The 6177-nt window shown below is 41.8% G+C and overlaps 1 pseudogene; it reads left to right on the top strand.

Annotated features, from left to right (window-relative positions):
- The first annotated feature begins 442 nt into the window (after positions 1-442).
- LOC144225853 (AP-3 complex subunit sigma-1-like) lies at positions 443-1030 on the top strand (annotated as a pseudogene).
- Positions 1031-6177: the final 5147 nt, after the last annotated feature.

The following is a 6177-nucleotide window of genomic DNA, read 5'->3' as shown; positions in this document are numbered from 1 at the left end:
CAAATTCCTGAATACATAACAGAGGACATACAGGTATGCCACATTTTAAACACAGTAACTACAGTCTTGTGTAAATCCCCCATTGCCATAGTACTCATTGCTCTAAAATATCCCATAGTTGTCATGGATGCCCTGACTCAGTGAGTAATAATACTAAATTCAGTCTTTGATACTTACAGATTGTCTTGGCAAAATGGGACTTCATGGACACCTCCTGCCAGTTAACATAAATAATATGTCCCATCGTGTATTAAATGGATCCTGTGATCCATTGATTGAAACCCGTGATATAAAACCCATTTAGAGAAAGGGGCTGCTATCCCCATGACTTCTCCATTTAACGGCCAAATTTCGGAAGGATTACCGTCAAGATCCTGAAGCAAGACTTGTGTACCCACCACTGCTGTGGCCCCCAGCACCCACCAAGTCGTCCAGCTCAGCCATGATCAAGGCGATCCTCATCTTCAATAACTACGGGAAGCAGTGGCTTTCCAAGTTCTACAAGCCCTACGGTGAAGATACACAGGAGAAAATCATCAGGGAGACATTCCATTTGGTATCTAAGAGAGATTAAAATGTTCGTAATTTCCTAGAAGGAGAATGGTTAATTGGAGGATCTGACAACAAACTGATTTACAGCTATTACGCAACATTATATTTTGTCTTCTGTGTTGATTTTTCAGAAAGGGAACTTGTCATTTTAGATCTAATTTAGCTATTTGTAGAAACATTACACAAATGTTTTGAAAATATCTGTGAGCTGGATTTAATTTTTCATGTAGACAAGGTTCACAATATTCTTGCAGAAATGGTGATGGGAGAGTGGTATTGGAGACCAACGTGAATGAGATTGTTACACAGATTGATGCACAAAATAAACTGGAGAAATCGGAGGCTGGCTTAGTGCGTGGGAGCTCCAGCCTGTACTGTATTAGCTGTGAAGAATAGGAGTCTTCCTGAGATCCCAAGAAATATTAACATTGCTGACATCATTATAAAAGTGCCAAACCTGCCCTCTTTTTTAAATTAAAAAGAAAAGAAAAAGAAAAGAAAACAAGAGGCCACTCCCAGGTAAAATCCAGGGAGAAAAGTCACCTGAGTTTACCATGCAGTTGTTTACCAAAAATAGAGGAACAGAGTCTTGACTTAAGCCTAGGTACTGTATAGAAGTTGTGGAAGTTCAATGTTGCTTTTCTTGCTCAGTGGTTTTGAAGAAACTGAGTAGTTGCAATGTGATAGTTCTTTTTCTTTTTTAAACTGCATTCCTATGCCCACCTAAGGCATACTTCTATGTACTGTCTACTACAGTATTGCAACGTGTTTGAGACATTTCTTTAAGTTATGTACAGTCCAAAATGTCGGTGTTTTGTATAGATTACAGGTGTAGCATTCCAGAATTCTTTCCATTGTTTTTAAAGAACCAAATACGTATGGCATGAAAACATTATGACCCTTTTCACTTAGTTTAAATAAACTCCATGTAACTGGACTTCTAAACAAAGCATAAACAAACAAAAATACAACAAAGTTTTGCCTGTCCTTAAATTTACAATGAATGAATGGAGATTCGTGATGAATTATCACAACTTCAATGTTGTGGCCCCTCCCATTAAGGCCCCATATCCAAAATTATTAATTATTAATTCTACCTAAGAAGTAACTAGAAAATATTTTGCTGTTATAAATTTGAAAATATAATACACATAAATTACACACATAGATTTGATTTGGATAGGTGGAATAAGTCGGGAAAGGAAGAATAAAGATAAGGAAATGTAAAATATGCAAGATTATGCCCTCACTTTACAAAAGGGGAAATAGAACTCTCTCCATGAGTAGAAAAATGAAGACGACTTTGTCCTTCCTAATATGGTCCATTTCAATGTCTGTGTGCTTGGTTAAAATTTTCAGGAAGAGAAGGTGTTGGATTTCTTAACTGTTGGCAAAACTTTTTCTATGGCTATGGGAGACTCCACAATCAGTATACTATTCAAAATTATTATTTGTTTTAGCTGCATTTGTAGAAGCAAATTTAAGGTTTCGGGCCCCTCTAAAGTGTCATGAAAACTTTAGGGACAGTAACTGTTCTAATTGGTTTACATGTATTCATTGATTTAATCCTCAAAGGAAGCGTATGTGCTTATACAAATAAAGAGACTGAGGTGGACTCCAAGCAGTGACACCCAGATTTGAATCCTTNATCTAGAGTCCTCTGATTTGCTCATTTGAGCCACTCTGGCTGGCGTGAGGTGGTATCTCAGTGTGGTTGTGATTTGTATTTCCATGATGAGGAGGGATGCTGAGCATCGTTTCATGTGTCTGTTGGCCATCTCGATGTCCTCTTTGGAGAAGTGTCTGTTCATATCTTCTAGGACAGATATTCTTAACCATTATACTATACTCCCTCTAAGAAAGGTAACAACAAATCCTGGAGCCTTCAAAAGAAAGCAACTAAAACTCTGGGAAAGTTGGGAAATACATTCCATTAGTATCCTATAGCTGCTGTAACAAACAACACATATTTGGTGGCTAAGAAAACATACATTTATTCTTTTACAGTTCTGTAAGTCAGAAGTCCAAAATCAATTTCACTGGACCAAGGGCGAGGGGGCAAGATGGCAGAGAAGTAGGGAGCTCCATACATTGCACTCGCACCCATATCTCACACGGAAAAGATCTGAAGCCATAGAAAACCTTACAGAACCCAAGAGATTGGGAGAAAAAGGATGCAGAATCCGCTGAGAAAGGCTTCTAACATGAGTGCGAACTGGGGGAGATAAAATCGGGCCGGGATCGGAGACTACAGGGATGGGGGCGATCCCCCCCTGTGGGGAGTGGGAGGGGAAAAAGAGAGAGTCTGAAACCACTCAAGACACGGTCCCTGTCGCTGGGAAACAGAGAAACCTCCACTCAGGGCACAGAAGGACCGTGGGCGCCAAATCCCTGCGCGCCAGGTAGTCGCGCGCCAATTCGTCCTAGAGGGGCTGCGTGCACAGACCAATTCTTTGCGCTCCTGGCTTGGCTGGATGCTCAGAGGAGCTGCTCGCCTACCGCGCCACTGTGCTCCTGGCTGGCAGGACGCCTGGGGGAGCCACGCGCGCGTACCGGGCCGCCGCGCTCCTGGCTGACTGGAACTCTGGAGGGAAGGCGAAGAGCTTAAAAACTGGGAGATTTGCCCGAGAGTTCAGGTTTCCGGTGACGAGACACAGAGGGACCTGGTTTCCCTCTCTCCAGCAGGCCCGGCGCACCCCACAGGCAGATCCCCGCCCATGCTCACCAACCAGACTCAGAGGAGAAGGGAACAGTGATTCTGGCTCCATCCCCAAGGCTAGGCAAGAGGCTTGGAATTGCCCCAAGGGGATCACCTGCGAGGTTGTGTCTACGGCAATTTCAGTGGGGCGCCTGGACTGGGATTTGGAAACTAGGCCTGGCCTGGGTTAAAGAGCCCAACCCACGTTGACTGCGCCCCTGGCACGGGGAGTTTACACACCCAAAAAGAGAGGTGCAGCGCTTGGTTCAAGAAGGGACTGGAGCGCAGCCACTCTCCTCCCCACAACCCCCGAGGCAGAACTCCCGCCTGATGTTTTGGATCCCACCAGGCCCATCCCTGCTTGAGAGCTGCCTTCCCCTTTGTTGTTGTTGTTGTTGTTGTTGTTGTTGTTGTTGTTGTTTCTTTTCGTTTTCTTTTTTTCTTTTTTTCCTGGAACACTGACCTGATTAACTCTGGTCACTGGTTTGCTTAAATAGTCACATTTAGTCCATACTGTAGATGTAAATTCTACACCCAACGACCTTTTCATCTCTTTCTCTCAGGAGTAATTAGACTATATAGTTTCTCTGGATAACACCACCATCTTTCTCTCACCTTTCCAACCATATTCCACCCTTTAGCTCTTTGAAGAAAGCTTCTTATCCCTTCTGCCTGTACATTCTATTTCCAATTTTGCCTCATCCCCGCCCTGTCTTCTCTCTCTTTCCCTATGCTCTTCAACCAGCACTGCATACACTCAGCTATTTAATTGTAGCTGGGAAATCTGGTTATATGCTTTAAACCGTTCTTTGTCCATCAGTTTTCTTCTTTTTTTTCCTTTTCTTTTCTTCTTGTTGACCTTTTTATGTATTTCTTTATTCTCTAATATTCACCTTCCCTCCCCCGTCTTTTCTCTTAACTTTTTCGTTTTCCCTCTCAGTTTGCATGTTTGTTGGATTTGTCTGTGCGTTTGTGTGCCTCTGCTCCCTGTGTGTTTGTCGGTCTGTGTTCTCCTCCAGGGCTACCTCAAGAAACAAGCCAAAGTACACACGGTGGAGAGTCCCAAATACCACTACGAGTAGGAAAATAAAATAAACAAGGTCTAAACAAGAGAGACCAAAAGATACCATTCAAAAAACAATCTCCGAAAGGATACACCCTGGACAGTCAAAGAATTTTCTTGGGCACAACAGGGCTCACAGGTGCAGAGAGCATAACAAGTCTTTAAAACTAACAAGAGACAGAAAGCTAACTAAAATGACGAAACGAAAAAGCTCTCCTCCAAAGAAATTCCAACAAGGATTGATAGCTAATGAACTGATCAAAGCAGATATAAGCAGCATAACTCAACAGGATTTTAGAACAATAAGCATAAAATTAATAGCTGAACTTGAAAAAAGCATAGGGGACATCAAAGAAACTATGGCTACAAGCAACACGGAGAATAAAAATAGGCATGATGAATTAAAAATCGCGATACATGAGATACATAATAAATTAGAGGCCTCCAATGCACGGATTGAAGAGGCAGGAAGGAGAATTAGTGATTTAGAAGACACCACTATAGAAAAAGAGGAAACTGAGGAAAAAAAGAGACAAACTGATCCAGGAACAGGAAAGAAGAGTTCGAGAGCTCAGCGATATGGTCAAACGCAACAATATCCGTATCATAGGAGTCCCACAAGAGGAAGAGAGAGGGAAAGGTGCTGAAGGAGTCCTGGAACAAATTATAGCAGAGAACTTCCCCGACCTGGGGAAGGAAGTAAACGCTGAAATACAAGAGGCACAGAGGACTCCCCCCAGACGTAAGTTGAAACGATCTTCTGCACGGCATATCATAGTAAAAATGGCAAAATAGAAGGACAAAGAGAGAATTTTGAAAGCAGCTAGGGAGAAAAGGGCCCTAACGTACAAAGGGGAACCTATCAGAGTGGTGACATACTTATCTACTGAAACTTGGCAGGCCAGAAAGGAAGGGCAGGATATCTTCAATGTGATGAACAGAAAAAATAGGCAGCCAAGAATCCTCTATGCAACAAGCCTGCCATTCAGAATAGAAGGAGTGATAAAAGTCTTTCCAAATAAACAAAAATTGAAAGAATTCGTCACCACTAAACCAGCCCTACGAGAAATCCTAAGGGGGACGCTCTGAAGGAAATGTTGCAGAGAACAAAGATACCAGAGACACCACCACAAGCATGAACCCCACAAAGGACACAACGACTCTCAACCCACATATTTCAATAATAACAGAGAATGTAAATGGACTGAATGCTCCAATCAAAACACATAAGGTAGCAGAATGGATACAAAAACAAAATCCATCTATATGCTGTCTACAAGAAACTCATTTTAGACTAGAAGGTACCTTCAGATTAAAAGTAAGGGGATAGAGAAATATATATCATGCTACGGGAAATCAAAAGAAAGCCGGAGTAGCTATACTTATATCAGACAAACTGGACTTTAAATTAAAGACAATAACAAGAGATGAAGAAGGGCATTACATAATAATTATAGAGTCTCTCCATCAGGAAGAACTAACTATCATAAATGTCTACTCACCGAATATGGAGCACCTAAATATGTAAAACAATTCATCACAAACAGAAACAAGCTTATAGATAAGAATGTGCTAATAGCAGGGGACTTTAATACTCCGCTTACAGCAATGGATAGGTAACCAGACTGAAAATCACTAAAGAAATATTGGACTTGAAAGACACATTGGACCAGATGGATCTGACAGATATATTATGACTCTACATCCTGAGGCCAGGGAATTTACTTTCCTCTCAAGTGCGCATGGCATTTCTCCAAGCATAGATCACATACTGGGACATAAAGCAGCCCTCAATAAATTCAAAAGAATACAGATCATACCATGCACACTGTCAGATCACAATGCTTTGAAACTTGAAATCAAT

Source organism: Crocuta crocuta, unplaced genomic scaffold, assembly GCF_008692635.1.
Source record: "Crocuta crocuta isolate KB4526 unplaced genomic scaffold, BGI_CrCroc_1.0 scaffold1397, whole genome shotgun sequence".
NCBI classification, from domain to species: domain Eukaryota; kingdom Metazoa; phylum Chordata; class Mammalia; order Carnivora; family Hyaenidae; genus Crocuta; species Crocuta crocuta.
The sequence above is the reverse complement of the archived record's forward strand: the minus strand, read 5'-3'. Positions and strand labels throughout refer to the sequence as shown.